Source organism: Lithobates pipiens, unplaced genomic scaffold, assembly GCF_037356315.1.
Source record: "Lithobates pipiens isolate NorthernLeopardFrog02 unplaced genomic scaffold, aLitPip1_a1.2 Scaffold_22, whole genome shotgun sequence".
Lineage (NCBI taxonomy): Eukaryota > Metazoa > Chordata > Amphibia > Anura > Ranidae > Lithobates > Lithobates pipiens.
The window spans coordinates 347,462,892-347,481,308 of NW_027507784.1; the positions used below are offsets into that span (position 1 = coordinate 347,462,892).

At 50.1% G+C, this 18,417-nt stretch overlaps 1 pseudogene across 1 annotated transcript in view; it reads right to left on the reverse strand.

Moving 5' to 3' along the window:
- The window catches only part of LOC143925131 (protein mono-ADP-ribosyltransferase PARP14-like), an 81,988-nt pseudogene extending 72,405 nt beyond the window's left edge, over positions 1–9,583 (reverse strand). The window contains exon 1 of the transcript XR_013261939.1: positions 9,386–9,583. The product of XR_013261939.1 is annotated as a protein mono-ADP-ribosyltransferase PARP14-like (transcript). The remainder of the gene's footprint in view (positions 1–9,385) is intronic.
- Between the last annotated feature and the right edge of the window lie 8,834 nt (positions 9,584–18,417).

Here is an 18,417-nt window from a genome sequence, read left to right on the forward strand (position 1 = left end):
AGATTGCAGTTACCCAAATCGCTAGCTATTTGGTACACAAAAGTTCTTTTCAGGACTGGTATAGGTGTTAGGTGTATATAGGTTTGCTGTGCTACTGATTGTTGCAGCAGCCTGAGTGTCTTTTGTCAGTTTAGAGAAAGGGACAGGACGGTGTGTGCTGCTGTAGGGACAGTCAGTTTAATCATTAGCTGTTACTATCAGGTCCACAAAAGTGCTATTCCAGTTATTGTTCCAGTAGCCTCTGTTTTGTCATTTTATATAGGGACAGGCAGGAAGCAGTGTGTCAGGCAGTGAGGGTCAGTTTAATCAGTAGCTGTTACTATTAGGTCCACAAAGGTTCTTTTCAGGACTGGTATCAGTGGTATGGTAATAGGCTTGTACACGTATAATATTCTTTCTTCCAAATATAGAAAGAATATTATACTTGACTGCTGCCCTTCTGCTGCAGTCTGCTAATCAGTCACAACTCACTTGTTCCACAAAGCTCTTTTTCTTGATCATACATCACGGGACACAGGAGCTTCATTACATAGTGGGTTATATAGGCACCTCTGGTGATTGGACACTGGTTGACCCAATTAAAGAGAATTCCTCCCCTATATAACCCCTCCCATCAGGGAGGCACCTCAGTTTTTTCGCCAGTGTCTGGTCGATGGTCACGTAAAACTTAGCTCTATGCGGGTCCCGGCGAGGGCCGAAGGGCTACAACAAACCGGATCCATACCTCGGGCCGATAATTGACTCCCAAGATGGTATGGTACCCGGGCCTCGTCTGCCGAAGACACGAGGTTTTGCCTGTAAGTCCTCTCCATTGGAAGACTGGACTCTGGGACAACCAGACTTGGGGTACTGTTTACTCAGGGCGCCCGTAAGTTTCTGGCAGAGTTTTTTACAAGGCCCAGGTAGGAGAATCTTTTCGTAAGATTCCTAGATACGCCTGAAGGTTGGCTAACAATACCCGCCGTGATGGGTGAAGGCTGGAATTGGTCTGAAATCAGCAATTCCTGCGGCGGGGAACAGGTATGGGAAGTCATCCTATATATTTAATATATGAATGGATTTCTTCATTTTGAGTAGTTGTATGTCTTACCTGGTTTCCACCACTTGAGGGAGTAAGAGCAAGCCTGATGCATACTTACATGCCTTTCAAACAAACACGCTCAGTGAAATGCCTGGTTCTCCCAGCTATTCACGTTTCCTTGCAGTCCCTGCCACAATATAAGTAAAAAAGGGGTCCCACGCAGATCGGGGGGTCCCAGGTCACTCCTTTTGGGTTCCCCTTCCCCCCCCCCGGATCCCGCGGTCCTCGTGCACGCGCGCCGGGCGCGCTCCCGGCCTAATAGGGAAAGGGGGGGGGGTGTGGTTGCCAGCTGTGCACAATCAAGTGCTCCAGACTGCAATGCAGGCGCCAAAACGGCCGTTTTTAAAAGCCCAGAGCGTCAGGGGACTGTAAGGTGAGACACAGGAGCTGTGGGCTGTAAGCATCCATGGGATTGGATCCAGGCGAACCTTAAGACACCTACTCGGCATCATATTGTGCAGTTAAGCTTATATTGATTTATTGTGAGACTTTAAGCACAACAAAGTGATTGCATTTTACACTAGTAACTCTGCTTTGTAGCTCAGTACTATGTCTCCTCGTAAGAGGGTTTCAGGGGCAGGTAACAAAAGCACTGGCAGGGCCTACGGCCACATCAGCCTGAACGCGCCCGATCTCGTCTGATCTCGGATGCTAAGCAGGTCACCGCCTGGGTCCAGGGGTTCTAAAGGTGCATGCAGATTACCATCCCCCTCTGCAAGAGTGGAGCCTGCATCTCAAGACGAGTCAGTGCCCCTTTCAGGCTTTGCAGCCTCTCCTAATGTCGCAGCCCCGGTCTATGTCACTGAGGACTCCCTTAGGGCTTCATTGGAGAGTTTTGAAGGGAGGATAATGAATTTTATTTCTGCTTCCCTAAAAGATAGCAAGAAAAGGGGTAGATCCCCTCCCTCTGCTGAAATCCCTCTCTCAGACAGCTGCTCTGAAAATGAGGAGAGATCCCTATCTTTAGAAAGGGATCATGAGCAGTCGGATCAGTCAGAGGATGAGGAGTTAGTCCCCTCCTCCCAGGCACTCAGAAAGCAGGTGCAGTATTACACTGAATTGGTGCGTACCACGTTCAGAATGCCAGCTGCTGAAGTCTGTCTCTTCCCTGGGAGTCAGGAAAGCTCCACAGACTGCTTGTTCCTTCCCAATTCATCCTTTAATGGCTGACTTGATGTATAAGGAATGGGGACATCCCGATAAACTGTTTACTCCTCCCAAGAGGTTTTCTATGTATTATCCCGTGGAGGAAAGCTTCACCAAGAAATGGGGGGCCCCATCTGTGGATGCGGCTATCTCTTGTGTGAATAAAAACCTAACTTGTCCTTTGGATAATGCGCAGGTATTTAAGGACCCAGCTGACAAAAGGCTGGAAACCTTGTTAAAAGCCTCCTTTTCCATGGCCGGCGCTGTGGTGCAACCTACAGTCGCAGCCGTGGAGTTGTGTCAGTTCCTTAAGGAACAGGTTAAACAGATGTTTGAACTCCTTCCTAATGAGGAAGTAGAGAAATATGCAGAGATGCCTCACATCTTATGTTTCATAATTGATGCGATTTTGGATTCTGTCCAACAAGCATCACGTTTGTCCCTCATGTTGGTACACATGCGTAGGGCTCTATGGCTAAAAAATTGGGCTGCTGAAATGTCATGCAAAAAGCATTTGACTGGGTTCCCGTTTAAAGGGGAACGGTTGTTTGGAGAGGAATTAGATAAATTCGTCCAAAATATTTCGGGAGGTAAATCTACACTCCTTCCAGTCAAGAAGAGTAAACGTCCTTCATTCAGGCGTACTCTCTCTCCTGAAGCGTCAGGCTCTAAACAGTGGCGACGGCCTTCTCAGCCCTCCTCGGCTGCAAAGCCTCAGGGCCGAGCCCAGGGACAGAAAAAGACTTGGGGGCGGAAGCCTGCCAAGCAGACCTCCAAGACATCCTTGTGAAGGGGCGCCCCCGCTCGGCCGAGTGGGGGGAAGGCTCCTGCAGTTTGCAGGCGCCTGGCGGGTAGAGATTCAGGACAAATGGGTGATCTCTTCAGTATCTCTGGGCTACAGGCTAGAGTTTCAGGAGATTCCACCTTCCCGTTTTCTAAGGTCAAGGATCCCCAGGGATCCGATAAAGCAGAAACCGCTATTTCTGGCCTTAGATCAATTACTATCCCAAGGTGTGATAGTAGAGGTGAGCCCGAAAGATCAGGGTTCAGGTTTCTATTCGAATCTCTTCACCGTTCCAAAACCAAACGGAAGTGTCAGACCTATCTTGGATCTGAGAGACTTAAACCGGTTTCTACACATCCAGACCTTCCGGATGCAGTCAATACGCACTGTGGTCTCCTCCCTGCAAGGAGGAGAATTCATGGCATCAATAGATATCAAAGACGCATATCTCCATGTGCCAATATTTCCCGCACACCAGAAGTTTCTGAGGTTCGCGGTAGAGCAGCGCCATTTCCAATTTGTGGCCCTGCCGTTCGGCCTAGCCACGGCCCCTCGAGTCTTCACGAAGATTCTAGACCCTCTCTTAGCAATCTTAAGAGTTCAGGGCATAGCCGTCATGGCTTACCTAGACGACTTGCTTCTCGTAGAGAGAACTGCAACATGCCTAAGTCGCAGCGTCACCAAAACGCTAGAACATCTGGGCCGCCTAGGTTAGATTATAAACCTAGAAAAGTCGTCTTTACAACCGACCACCAGGTTGGATTACCTGGGTCTGATTATCGACACCGCTCAGGGCAGGGTGTTCCTTCCAAAGCCAAAGGCCTTGGCCATTGGAGATCTAGTGCGCCTGATTCTGGGCAGAAGATTCTCCTCCATTCGGTTGTACATGAGACTGTTGGGAAAGATGGTCGCCTCTTTCGAGGCCGTTCCATTTGCCCAGTTCCACTCAAGGCCCCTGCAAAGATGCATCCTTGCGATTTGGAACAGGAAGCCCCAATCCCTGGATCTTCCTATGCGTTTATCCCCTCGGGCACGCAAAAGTCTTGTCTGGTGGTTACAGACCAAAAATTTGCTGAAAGGCAAAACCTTTCTTCCCCTCTCATGGAAGATTGTCACCACGGATGCCAGCCTGACAGGTTGGGGAGCCGTGTTGCAGGAAACATGCTCGCAGGGAAAATGGTCTGCGACCGAAAGTCTGCTGCCCATAAATGTCTTAGAGATTCGGGCAATTTACATGGCACTCAGAGAGTGGTCTCACAGACTGCGAGGTTTCCCAGTTCGGATTCAGTCCGACAATGCCACCGCAGTGGCTTACATCAATCACCAGGGCGGTACCAGAAGTCTGGTGGCCCAAAAGGAGGTGAATCGCATACTTGTCTGGGCAGAAGAGCATGTTCCGTGCCTCTCTGCAGTCTTCATTCCAGGAGTGGAGAATTGGCAGGCAGATTATCTCAGCCGCCAGCAGTTGTGCCCAGGAGAATGGGCTCTGCACCTCGATGTGTTTCAAGGCATATGTCACAAGTGGGGCACTCCAGACGTGGATTTGTTTGCGTCCAGATTCAACAGGAAACTGGACAACTTTGTGTCAAAGACAAGAGATGCACTTGCTCAGGGGTCAGATGCTCTGACAGTTCCCTGGGATCAGTACAATCTGATCTATGCCTTCCCCCCGAACCCGCTGTTATCGAGGTTCTTGGGAAGGGTCAAGAGGGAGACGAAGCCGGTCCTTCTAGTGGCCTCGGCTTGGCCCAGGCGACCATGGTTCGCAGAAATCATGAAGTTGGCAGTGGGCAGGTCATGGACCCTCCCTCTCCGGCCAGATCTGCTCTCACAGGGTCCAATTTACCACCCTGCTTTACGCAGTCTGAATTTGACGGTCTGGCTGCTGAGACCCACATTTTGAGAGGCCGTGGTCTTTCGGGGCCAGTCCTCTCCACTCTGGTCAATGCCAGAAAACCGGCCTCCAGGCGTATCTATTACAAGATCTGGAGGGCATATGTTTCCTGGTGTGAACCCAGGAGATGGCATCCTAGAAGGTATGTCATTAGCAGAATCTTGGCCTTTCTCCAATCAGGCCTTGAAATGAATTTGGCCATAAGCACCATCAAGGTGCAGATTTCGGCCCTATCGGTCTTTTTTCAAAGATCGCTTGCATCACATTCCCTAGTACGGGCTTTTATCCAGGGGGCTATGCGGATGAGACCGCCAGTCAAACCTCCGGTATGCCCTTGGGATCTGAATTTGGTTCTCTCGGCCTTAGAAGCCCAACCATTTGAACCTCTGCATCTGGCTTCTTTAACTCTCCTGACAAAGAAGCTGGTGTTCCTAGTAGCCATATCCACGGCTAGAAGGGTATCAGAATTGGCAGCTCTTTCCTGTAAAGAGCCCTATTTAATTATCCATAAGGACCGAGTGGTCATGCGTCCCAACAGGTCCTTTCTACCTAAGGTAGTTTCAGGTTTTTCACCTGAATCAGGATGTAATCCTACCATCCTTTTTTCCAAACCCTCAGTCCACAGAGGAAGAATCCTTACACACTTTAGATGTGGTTAGAGCAATCAGTCTTTATCTTCAGGCAACTGCTCAGATAAGAAAAACTGACTGTTTATTTATTCTGCCAGAAGGCCCTAAAAGGGGTCAGGCAGCGTCAAAGTCCACTCTTTCGAGGTGGATCAGACAGGTTATTTCTCAGGCCTATGACTTAAAGGGGAAGATTCCTCCTTTTTCAGGTGAGAGCGCACTCTACTAGGGCTGTAAGTGCTTCTTGGGCAGTGCATCACCAGGCCTCCCTGGCTCAGATCTGTAAGGCTGCGACTTGGTCATCAGTCCACACATTCACCAGATTCTATCAGGTGGATGTCAGAGGGCAGGAGGATATCGCCTTTGGGCGCAGTGTACTGCAGGCTGCAGTTTAGGTCCTCAGGTCCCTGGCGGTCTAGATTCATGATCTGTGTCTCCCTCCCCTCAACCTGAGCATTGCTATGGGACATCCCACTATGTAATGAAGCTCCTGTGTCCCGTGATGTATGATCAAGAAAATAGGATTTTTATATACAGCTTACCTGTAAAATCCTTTTCTTGAGAGTACATCACGGGACACAGGGCTCCCGCCCCTCTTGGGTTTTACGTGGTTTCTTATTGCTTTGCTACAAAACTGAGGTGCCTCCCTGATGGGAGGGGTTATATAGGGGAGGAATTCTCTTTAATTGGGTCAACCAGTGTCCAATCACCAGAGGTGCCTATATAACCCACTATGTAATGAAGCTCCTGTGTCCCGTGATGTACTCTCAAGAAAAGGATTTTACAGGTAAGCTGTATATAAAAATCCTATTATCAGGACTGGTAACTTGGTCTGTCTAGGGTGCTACAGTACATAGGGTTGAGTGAGGTACAGTCTGCTATTCTATAAGGACTGGTATCGGTCCACGATACATAGGGTTGAGGTGCACTACTGCTGACCGCTGCCCTATACTGCAGCAGTCCTTCATCGGTATAGGGACTGACGTACAGTCTGCTAATCACTCACACACAACCTACTTGGTCCACAAAAGTCCTTATAAGGACTGGTAAGGTATAGGGTGCTACAGTACATAGGGTTGAGTGAGGTACAGTCTGCTATTCTATAAGGACTGGTATCGGTCCACAATACATAGGGTTGAGGTGCACTACTGCTGACCGCTGCCCTATACTGCAGCAGTCCTTCATCGGTATAGGGACTGAGAGTTTTGTCACAGGGTCATTTAAAATATGACAGGCAGAGGAAGAGGCAGGCCCTTCCGCAGGGGTGGTATACAGGGGTGGGTCATATTTCTACTGGGGCTGCTTATTATGAGGGGCTCCCATCATCCCTGTGCTGTGCTGACATCCTCCTGGGGCTGTAGCTCTGCTGTGCATATTATGAGGGGATCCCACCATCCCTGTGCTGTGCTGACTTCCTCCTGGGGCTGTACCTCTGCTGTGCATATTTTGAGGTGCTCCCACCATCCCTGTGCTATGCTCATTATGAGGGGCTCCCACCATCCCTGTGCTGTGCTGATTTACTCCTGGGGCTGCTTATTATGAGGGGCTCCCACCATCCCTGTGCTATGCTGACATCCCCCTGGGGCTGCTTATTATGAGGGGCTCCCACCATCCCTGTGCTATGCTCATTATGAGGGGCTCCCACCATCCCTGTGCTATGCTCATTATGAGGGGCTCCCACCATCCCTGTGCTATGCTGACTTCCTCCTGGGGCTGCTTACGGTGCAGGTGTCAGTGCTGAATATCACGGTGCTGATGTCAGTGCTCTCTGTCACGGTGCTGCTGTCAGTGCTGTATATCACGGTGCTGGTGTGAGTGCTTTATGTCACGCTGCTGATGTCAGTGCTCTCTATCACGGTGCTGCTGTCAGTGCTGTATATCACGGTGCAGGTGTCATTGCTGTATGTCACGCTGCTGGTGATCATCTCCTGCACCCTCTTCTTTGCCTACCCTGGTCCCTGACCTTCCCTCTCCTCCATTGCCTTCATGTGCTCCACAGTCCTGAATTGTCACAACAATTTCCCATATAAAAAAAGAATGCTTGTAGTTGTTGATCCCAAATTCACCTCATACATGTGTTAAGTCATTGGCCATGTGGTGGGACTATGTCTGCACAGCTGTTAATTATTTTGTGGCTGCAAATTTGACCTGTAGGTTTGCGAAGTTCACCTCCCATTGAAATCAATGGGGCCCGCTGCGAACGTTCCGGTTCGCGAACTATCGGCCGCGTTCGCGGTCTGCGTTCGCGAAACGTCCCGTCGGAAGTTCGTCCATCACTATTCTCCAACCCGCCAGTACTCTTTTCTCCCCCTTCTCTCCAACTCCCACCCAGTGCTCTCCACTTCCCCAGGACCAGAGGGCAGGCTGACTGAGGCCAGAAAATGAGGACGGCTGAAGGTGCAGGTGGCCAGGGACCACTCCATCTCACAGCAGACAGATCCTCTGGAAGGAGCACCGTCCCCACCCAAAACGAGAACAGACCCTGCCTGCTGCTGGCCGTCATGGATATCCTGCTGGCATGCAAGGTACCGTACCGAGCATCAACAACACACCTTCCCACAGACAGGGACTGCAGACTTGGACATGGGGCACAGGAGGGGCTGCAATGATGGGCACAGTGAGACTGCATTCACAGCACAGTAAAGCTGCATTTGGTGGGCACAGTGAGGCTGCATTTGGTGGGCACAGTGAGGCTGCATTTGGTGGGCACAGTGAGGCTGCATTTGGTGGGCACTGGTGAGGCTGCATTGAGCTTTTGCATCAAGTCTGCAGTCTCTGACCATCTCCTGTAGCATGTCTGCAGTCTCTGAGGGAGTCTGGAGAGGAGTCAAGAGTGGGAGCACCGCCAGGATGGGGGTCATGGGAGAAGTCAGATTTGTGTGGACTGTGGACAGGAGACTATAGGATAAAACCAGAGCCACCAAGCTGGAGCTGACTGACTGAGCCCTGCCCAGTGCACCTGAGAGGAGGTCAGTGAAAGCACCGCCAGGCCAGTCTGGGGTCAGTCATGTAAGGGGGGAGTGAATACGATAATGTAAGGGGCACTGATATAAAGGGTTTCCTCCTTACATTAGTAACCCACCCCCCTTACCTTAGAGTATTCTTTCTGCAGAAGGTGCCCCCCCCCCCCCCACGTTCTGAGTTTCTGGGGTCCCCCTTGATGATTGATCACTTACCACTATTAACTGGAATTTGAATATATAAGCCCTATGTAATTTCATATCTACAGTATATCTAATACTCTCTTCATCAAATGTGCTTTAAAATGTATGGTTTTTCCCTTTCATGAACAAGAAAATAATGACGTTATGCTGTTGGGCTGGTATAATAATGCTGTGAGGCTGCTATGAAATTTTTTCCAGGGCTGGTTTTTGAAAGCATGGGCGTCCGCAAGGTTACTCAGGTGGCTGCGTACCATGCCCATATAGCCTAGAGAATGTACATATTTTTACATTGCAATATATCTGTTGTTGCCATATTTTTATCTTGATGAAAACAGCCAATACAGTGACAGTATGAGATCAAAATATGGCCACAACAGATGTATTGCAATGTAAAAAGATGTACATTCTCTAGGCTATATGGGCATGGAACACAGCCGCCAGAGTAACTCCCAATACAAAGTGAAGATGAATTATCTGTTATATAACACATATGTATTACCAGTGGAAAGATATTCATGAGATTGTCGAAAAGGGGCGGAGCATGAGTGGCCTTGAAATGATGCCCCCCCTTAGAAAAAGTTCTGCGGACGCCCATGCCTACCTGTCTCCTCCTTGTAGTGTATGAGGATGTACCCTCCAGTCCTCTTATAGTATATGAGAACCCCTTATTCCCCTCTCCTTGGTACCTACCTGTCTCCTCCTTGTAGTATATGAGGATGTACCCTCGGGTGCAGTCGGTGTCTCGGATCTCACACTCTCCTCCGTCTGATTTGCTCTTACTCCCGAAATACAGCTGCAGTTTATTCTTCAGAGGTTCAAGCTTTTGTGGCCCCTGATCCCAGTGTAGGGCCACAGGGTGCAGGTAGTTGCCGTCTCCCATCCTGGAGGGAAATGAGGGAGGCGGGTGGTGTGAAGGTTGATGTCTTCAGAGAATGTGAAATTTATTATACAAAAAAATGTACTTTCAGTTTTGGAGTTCAGGTGATTTATTGTAGCTAAAACTTACAAAGTCCACTGTCTAATCAGAATACAGATGGTTTATGTTTCCCGTCATTGCTAGAGATAGTTAACTTTGTACCCATTCTGTACACACTGATCCATAATATGACTTTTTTATTTGTGCAATCTACATTAGTCATCACTTTTTGTATCATATAGTACACAATCTAGAGCAGGGTCTCCAAACTGCGGCCCAAGGGCCTTTTCTTGTCTTAATCTGGCCCTTGGGGTACTATCCCTCCCACTGACACCAATGATGGGGTACTATTCCTCCCACTAACACCAATGATGGGGCGCTATTCCTTCCACTAACACCAATGATGCGGCACTATTCCTCCCACTAACACCAATGATGGGACACTATTCCTCCCACTGATACCAATGATGGGGCACTATTCCTCCCACTAACACCAATGATGGGGCACTATTCCTCCCACTAACACCAATGATGGGACACTATTCCTCCCACTGATACCAATGATGGGGCACTATTCCTCCCACTAACACCAATGATGCGGCACTATTCCTCCCACTAACACCAATGATGGGACACTATTCCTCCCACTGATACCAATGATGGGGCACTATTCCTCCCACTAACACCAATGATGGGGCACTATTCCTCCCACTGACACCAATGATGGGACACTATTCCTCCCACTGACACCAATGATGGGGAACTATTCCTCCCACTGATACCAATGATGGGGCACTATTCCTCCCACTAACACCAATGATGGGGAACTATTCCTCCCACTGATGCCAATGATGGGGCACTATTCCTCCCACTGACACCAATGATGGGGCACTATTCCCCCACTAACACCAATGATGGGGCACTATTCCTCCCACTGACACCAATGATGGGACACTATTGATCTTTTATTAAAAAGAATCAAGAGACCAATTTTATACAAAAGGAAAAAACAAAAACATATTATAAAACTTCAACAGAAAACAAAGGAATACACATCCACGTTCAGAATATATACAATATATACATAGTCCATTAGCAAAACATGTTTAGAAAACTATTTACATAAAGCCGCAGAGAGGGCCTAAGAGGCACAACCCATCACCTATGTATGCAGCCATTTATCAAAAATTATTCATAAGTGATAAAATCTCAGGTGATAAGAGACAGACGGCCACACCCGGGAAAGAGACTCCTGGCAGTCAGGGAGGCTTGAAACCCCTCCACGCCTTCAACCAAGCCCCCCGACTCCGCTTGTCTCTCTCAAGCCCCCCGACTCCGCTTGTCCCTCTCAAGCACCCGAATCTTCTCCACCTCATGCAGAATGTCATACACCACCACCTCAACAGGAAGGATTTTATGCCGAATGCTGACCTGACACCGTGCGTTCCAGGTGAAATAACGGACTACTAGGCTAACTAGAAAAAGTGTATCCAAACAAAAAACCCCCCCAGTATTGAATGCTCCGTACCCCCACTCAGCATAACCCAGCCTGGAGAGGAAAGGGACACCGAGGGCCCGTCCCACCTGTTTGTACACCTCTATGTTAAAGGGGCACTGAAGCAGAAAATGGTCCATAGTCTCCTCCTCACCTGCACACTCCTCCCGAGGACAGCTAGGATCCACCCCACTGCGGAATTTCAAATTGCCCCGAACATAGAGCCTCCCATGGAAGCACAACCAGGCCAGATCCCTAAATTTAGGGGGTACTCTGTCCAAATTAATCAATCTTAACCCCACCCTCAAAACTGGGCCTGGGCAATCCCTTAAGGCCAGTGGGTCATGAAAGACTTCGCTCAAGACTCGACTCATAAGGACTTTCCTCGGAACCGATCTGAGATCTTCAGCCGACAATCGCCACTGCCGCAGTAACTTCAGGCACGGAGCAACATAGGCTGGTAGCTGACCACGATGACCCCTGAGATTCTTCACTTGGCCACCTTCTTCCCAAAGTCGCAGAAAAGGCCTAAACCAAGATCTAAATATGCCTACCCATCCAGGATGTTCCACTGCAAGCATATGACCGATGTTACATTTGAGAAATAGCAGTGAAAAGAAAAGAACTGGGTTGACCATACCTAAGCCACCCTCCCTCCTGGATAGGTAGGTGACATTCCTCTTGATGGGGTTCAGTCTGTTCCCCCACAGCATCTGGAAGAACACACTAATGACCCTAGCATAGAGAGACACTGGCAAGATGCAGACAAAGCTGACATACAAGAAGATTAGAATCAGGTAAGTCTTAATCAGATCAACCCTTTCCCTCAGAGATAACTTTCATCTCTTCCAGCTGACCACCTTAGCATTGGCAATTTCCAGTCTGCCTTCCCAGTTTTTGAGGCCATAATTGCCAGGTCCAAATTCAATGCCTAGTATCTGAATTTTGATTGCGCTCCCGGACACTGGAAAGGAGATCAAAGCCCTCACCTTCCTTTCCCATCCAGAAAACGTCACTCTTGTCCTGATTCATCTTGGAGCCTGATGCTTCAGAGTAATGTGATGTCAGAGAGACCACCTCCTCTGCTTCATTTGCCCCAGTGACAATTGCAGACACATCGCCGCATAGGCAACAACCCTCAGTGACGGCTCACCCGGGTTCCCCACTGGCACCCCACACAACATGTCAGAAACCATGAATCAGACGGAGACAGAAGTGTAATTAAATCACACTTGTTTATTAATAAAAAAAATAAAAAGGTAAATAGAGTAAGCGTAGTCAAACATAGCCAGTAACCGGATCAGGTAATCAGCCAAGCCAGAAGTCAGGGATCCAAGTGGAACAGCAAGCAGGCAAAGGAGCCAGAAGGGATGTCAGCATGCCAAGAGGTACACAGAAGATGGTTTCTTGTGATGTGACCAAAGCGAAGGCAGAGATGAAGTGAGCTGGGCAGCTTTAAGTAGGCAGGTCAGACGAGCTGGATCAGGAACAGCTGGGTAACTGTGGAGAGAGATGAGAGATGGCAATTAGCCGACAGCTGGGCGACCAGCTCAGAGAAGGAAAGGCTGAGCCCAGCCCTGACAATGCTGCTATCTACTGTAGCCTCCTGATAAAGGGGTTGATTGCAAACACATAGAGCAGGGGACCCAGGGGACAACCCTGCCGCACTCCAGAGCGAATCTCAAAGAACTGCCCAACCCAACCATTAACAAGAGGAAAGCTGGGGGTGTGGCCTGGACATGGCGGAGAGTGGACGCACAGCATAGGAGCGACTGACTACCCCGGCAAATACAGCGGGATAACGCAGCATGCGATCCGCAAAGAAGAAGGCACTGAGACGCAGCAATAGACAGATCACTCCCACCCCACCGGGACCGCCACCGAGTGAAATACAGCGCTCCCAGACCCGTCCGCAAGATTCCAAGATGGCGGAGACACGTGCAGGTATGGAGGAGACTCCGGCGGCGGAGCGCATTTCTAACTTTCCCATCGAACCGGAGATGCCAGCGCTTCTAACAGCAGACTTTACCCCACTCTCCGACAGCCCTACCCAGTCTTCTCCCCCTGTGTACCGCTCTGATTCTGAACTCTGCTCCCTGCTCAGAGCCCTCCCCACCAAAGCAGATATCATGGCCCTTATAGGCACAGTGGAAGTGGCACACAAAAAAGAGATAGCAGAGGTCAGGGGGGAGATGAAGGGTCTGGCAGCCAGAATTACTAAGGAGGAAGCTTCCACGGACTCCCTAGATAAGCGTGTGACTGACTTAGAAAGGTCCCAGGCTGTGTATTTAGCAGCGCTGACGGACCAATAGTTACACCAGGAGGAGATGGAAGATAGGAGCCGGAGGAACAACCTCCGCCTCCGAGGCATCCCTGAAGCCACGGGTGGGAGAGATCTAGCGCCGTCTGTTCTGGCAATCTTCCGCAGCATAGACGGGGTGGAACTACCTGCTCAAGTGACACTAGACCGCGTACACAGGACCCTGGGACCCGTTCCTGCTGACCCGGAGAGACCCAGGGACGTACTCTGTAGACTACACCATTACACCCAGAAGGAGCATATCCTGAGGCAGGCTTGGGAGATGGGAGACCTAGAATTTGACGGAGTACCTATTAAAATACTACCGGACCTCTCCCGAGCCACTCTTCACAGACGAGCGATGCTCAAACCGCTGTTGGAGCTGGCATGGAGACATGATGCCACGTACAAGTGGGCAGGGCTGGACTTACCATTGGGCTGGACTGGGCTCAAGCCCATGGGCCCCGCCTAATAGGGGGCCCCGTAGAGATACATAGCCGAGTGTACTCAGCTCGGCTCCGCTCACAGTCACGCCCAGTCCCACCCTATGATGGAGATAACAAAGGGACTGGGTGTGACTGTGAGCCGAGCACACTCGTCTACTCTCGGCTCCGTTCGGGACTGCGAGAAGACCCGAGATACACAGGACTCTGTATCTCGGCGGCGCCATTTTTAAACTTCAATGACAAGGCTGCAAATTACAAGGCTGCAGATGGATGGGCAAGGCTGCAGATGGACACTGATAAGGCTACATTGATGGGTATTTAAATGTAAGTTTTTTTCTTTAAAATTCCCTCCTAAACGTGGGGTGTGTTATACGCCGGCGCGTGTTATACGCCGATAAATACGGTAATATATATAGAAGGTAGGGCCCGAAAATGACTCAACCCCAGGGGCCCCCACCACCCTAAGTGATGCCCTGGGTGGATGGGTTAGTGGCGTGAAACCTAACTGGGTAGTCCTTATTTCGTAGGTAATAAAGTTTGTCGGTCTTGAAATGTGTCTCCTGTATCAGTGCAATGTCAGTACGAGATTGTTTCAATTCACGTAAAAGCATGCGCCTTTTCTCGGGTACATTGAGGCCCTTCACATTAAAGGACATCACTCTGAAAGCGTCCATCGTCATAAACCTTGTGGGTCAGGGGACAGGGGGGAGTGAGTAAGATAAGCGGGTAAAGCGGGGATAGAAAGTGTAAAAGAAAAAACAGAGAGAAGCTGTAGTTGTAGAAGAGTACCGAGGGCAGAAGAGCCCACGTTCCGCGTAAATTCGCGGTAGTAGCAAATAATCCACCTGGGGGGAAAAATACCCCCCCCCCCCCCGGCGGATATGCTATCATAGTTGGGGGAGTGGTAGGGCAAGGCTCCACAAGAGAGCGTCCAGCCCCCCCCCCACCACCCCGGCAAATAATTATAAGTCACATAACTTTGTCTTCTGCAGTATAACAACAGCATTAACATTTCAACATTTGCAGCAATAGACATTTAAACCGAGACATATAACCAGAAACAATTGTAATTCCAAAGCAAAAAAGAAAAAAACAGGCCGTACCGTTCAGTGAAAGACTATCAGCTCTATCATCGGCTTTTGCCTGTACCCCTTCAATTTAAGGTTCTCCCCCCCACCCATGCCCACACCCCCCCCCCCCCACCCCCCCAGCAACCGGGGTTAGCGATCCCAACATCACTGACGCACACCGCTACCAGCCCACTCCCTATAAAAGTATGACCCGAGCATCAAGGAAGCGTGGTAGGTGTCCATACGCCTAGCAATGTCTGGTAGTAGGGGACTGTGAAGTCCAGCATCCCCCCACTTAATTTCCCCTGAGGCCCCTCTCCCGGCAGTCATTTTCCTCGTAGTTTCCCCTCGCCCACCAACCCCAGACCCCCCCCCCTGTCACCCAAACCCCGTCCATCTCAATCCCGAAAGGGGTGATCTCAGGTGGTGTCCTGAGCATTCTTGGGTGAGCAATCTGCATAGGCAGTCCTCTGAAGCTTCCTTCATCAATTTTTGTGTAGCATGGGGGGGGGGAAGGCGCAGCAGAGCTCCGTCTGCAAGAAGGTGGAAAGTAGCAGCCCGTGGGGGCGAGTTAGCCGGCCTCGGAGCTGAGTAACGGTACATCCATAGTTTATGTTCCCAGGTAGGGTCTCGTAAGATTGTCCCTCAGCTGCGGCGGTGCAAACCAGGGGAGGAGGGAGGACGCCTAAGCCGTAAGCCCTCTCTTCTAAGTTTTTGAAACCCTCACTTCAAACGTGCAGGAGCCGGCCTTACGGATAGTAATAGGGGGGCGGTGGGGGGGGGGGCAAAATAGGTGTACACGGCAGTTCACAGTTCAGTCTAGGTTGGGGACAGGGGGGGGGGAGCGGGAGGGGGGGAATGTACTCACATCCGAAGAGCTTTATAGTTCTCTATGAATCTCCAGGGATGACGGCCTCTGTCGGCGGCGGCCTCTCTGTGGTCTGGGTAGTAGGTTTCCCCCGCCTGCCCCAGGTGGGGGCAGGCGGCCCGTCGGTCGTTGGAGAAGAGCCAGCCAATTAGGTACTTCAATCGGTTCAGCATGCAGGAACTCAAACAAAGCAGGTAAAGATGTCGGTGACGCAGGTGGAAGGTTCTCTGATCTCGCCGGAAGGTAAACGAAAGCGGGTTGCCCCACTTGCAGGGCAGGACTTAGGGTGGTGGGGGCCCCTGGGCTTGAGTCACTTTCGGGCCCTACCTTCTATACATTACCATATTTATCGGCGTGTAACACGCACCCCATGTTTAGGAGAGAAGTTTAAGGAAAAAAACTTACATTTAAATGCCCATCAATGCAGCCTTATCAGTGTCCATCTGCAGCCTTGCCCATCCATCTGCTGCCTTGTCCAGTGTCATTGCAGCCTTGTCAGTGTAGCCTTGTTATTTGCAGCCTTGCCCCAGTGTCATTTGCAGCCTTGTCATTGCAGTCTTGAAGTTTAAAAATGGAGCAAAGTCCTGTGTATCTCGGCGGCTCTCGGTTCCTCTTGGTTGGCTCTCGGCAGCACTCGGGTCCTCTCGCAGTCCCAAGCGGAGCCGAGAGTAGGCGAGTGTACTCGGATCGGCTCACAGTCACGCCCAGTCCCTGTGTCCATTATAGGGACTGGGCGTGACTGTGAGCGGAGCTTAGCCGAGTACACTCGGGTACGTATCTCGGCAGGGCATGCAGGGCCCCCTATTGGGCGGGGCCCATGGGCTTGAGCCCAGTCAAGCCCAATGGTAAGTCCAGCCCTGGCTGTAGGGATGGCCAAGGCGCAGGCACAGGTTGCACCTGATCATATTGGTGCAGTCCTTGGCCATGTGACCCTGACCCCGACACACTGAACATATCAAGGCTGAACAGGAGGAACGCAAATGCCCCTTTTCTCCACAGCGGTGACACAGCTTCAGCTGACCAGGGTAGAAAATAGTCATCCTATCCCTCCCTATAAAAGCAGAGGAGGGCAGGTGACGGACAACATTCACATCCCTGGCCAACCTGTTACTGACCAATCCCCAGTCCAGATGTTACGCTCATCGAGGATTTTATTGGGCTTAGTCAAAGCCTCGCCATCATTTTTTAACTAGACCTCTAGATCCCGAGCAGGGACACTCTCATTAGTCAGAGTAATTGTGATCTTTTTCACTGTTGACCTTTGCGAAACTGCAACTGGGGCCAGACCTTCCCATTCAGGTCTTGACCTGCACCGAGCCTCATATCGCTCCCAGAACAGGTCAAGACCCTCTGGCCTGGTGAAGCTAATAGTATAATCCTGTGTCCCAGCTACAGTGGGGCAAAAAGGTATTTAGTCAGTCACCAATTGTACAAGTTCTCCCACTTAAAAAAATGAGAGAGACCTGTAATTGTCATCATAGGTATCACCTCAACTACGAGAGACAAAATGTGGAAACAAATCCAGACAATCACATTCTCTGATTTTTGAAAGAATTTATTTGCAAATTATGGTGGAAAATAAGTATTTGGTGAATATGAAAAGTTCATCCCAATACTTTGTTATATATCCTTTGTTGGCGATGACAGAGGTCACATGTTTTCTGTAGGTCTTCACAAGGTTGTCACACACTGTTGCTGGTATGGTGGCCTCCATGTCCTCCATGCAGATCTCCTCTAGAGCGGTGATGTTTTGGGGCTCTCTCTGGGCAACACGGACTTTCAACTCCCTCCAAAGATTTTCTATGGGCCAGAGATCTGGAGACTTGCTAGGCCACTCCAGGACCTTGAAATGGTTCTTACGAAGCCACGCCTTCATCGCTCGGGCAGTGTGTTTGGGATCATTGTCATGCTGAAAGACCCAGCCACGTTTCATCTTCAATGCCCTTGCTGATGGGAGGAGGTTTGCACTCAAAATCTCTCGATACATGGCCCATTCATTCTTTCATGTACACGGATCAGTCGTCCTGTTTCCTTTGCAGAGAAACAGCCCCAAAGCATGATGTTGCCACCCCCATGCTTCACAGTAGGTATGGTGTTCTTTGGTTGCAACTCAGCATTCTCTCTCCTCCAAACACGACAAGTTGTGTTTCTACCAAACAGTTCTACTTTGGTTTCATCTGACCATATGACATCCTCCCAATCCTCTTCTGGATCATCCAAATGCTCTCTAGCAAACCTCAGACGGGCCCCGGACAGGTACTGGCTTAAGCAGGGGGACACGTCTGGCACTGCAGGATCTGAGTCCCTGGCGGCGTAGTGTGTTACTGATAGTAGCCTTTGTTACGTTGTTCCCAGCTCTCTGCAGGTCATTCACTAGGCCCCCCCCCCGTGTGGTTCTGGGATTTTTGCTCACCGTTCTTGTGATCACGAGGTGAGATCTTGCCTGGAGCCCCAGATCGAGGGAGATTATCAGTGGTCTTGTATGTCTTCCATTTTCTAATTATTGCTCCCACAGTTGATTTCTTCACACCAAGCTGCTTGCCTATTGCAAATTCAGTCTTCCCAGCCTGGTGCAGGTCTACAATTTTGTTTCTGGTGTCCTTCGACAGCTCTTTGGTCTTCACCATA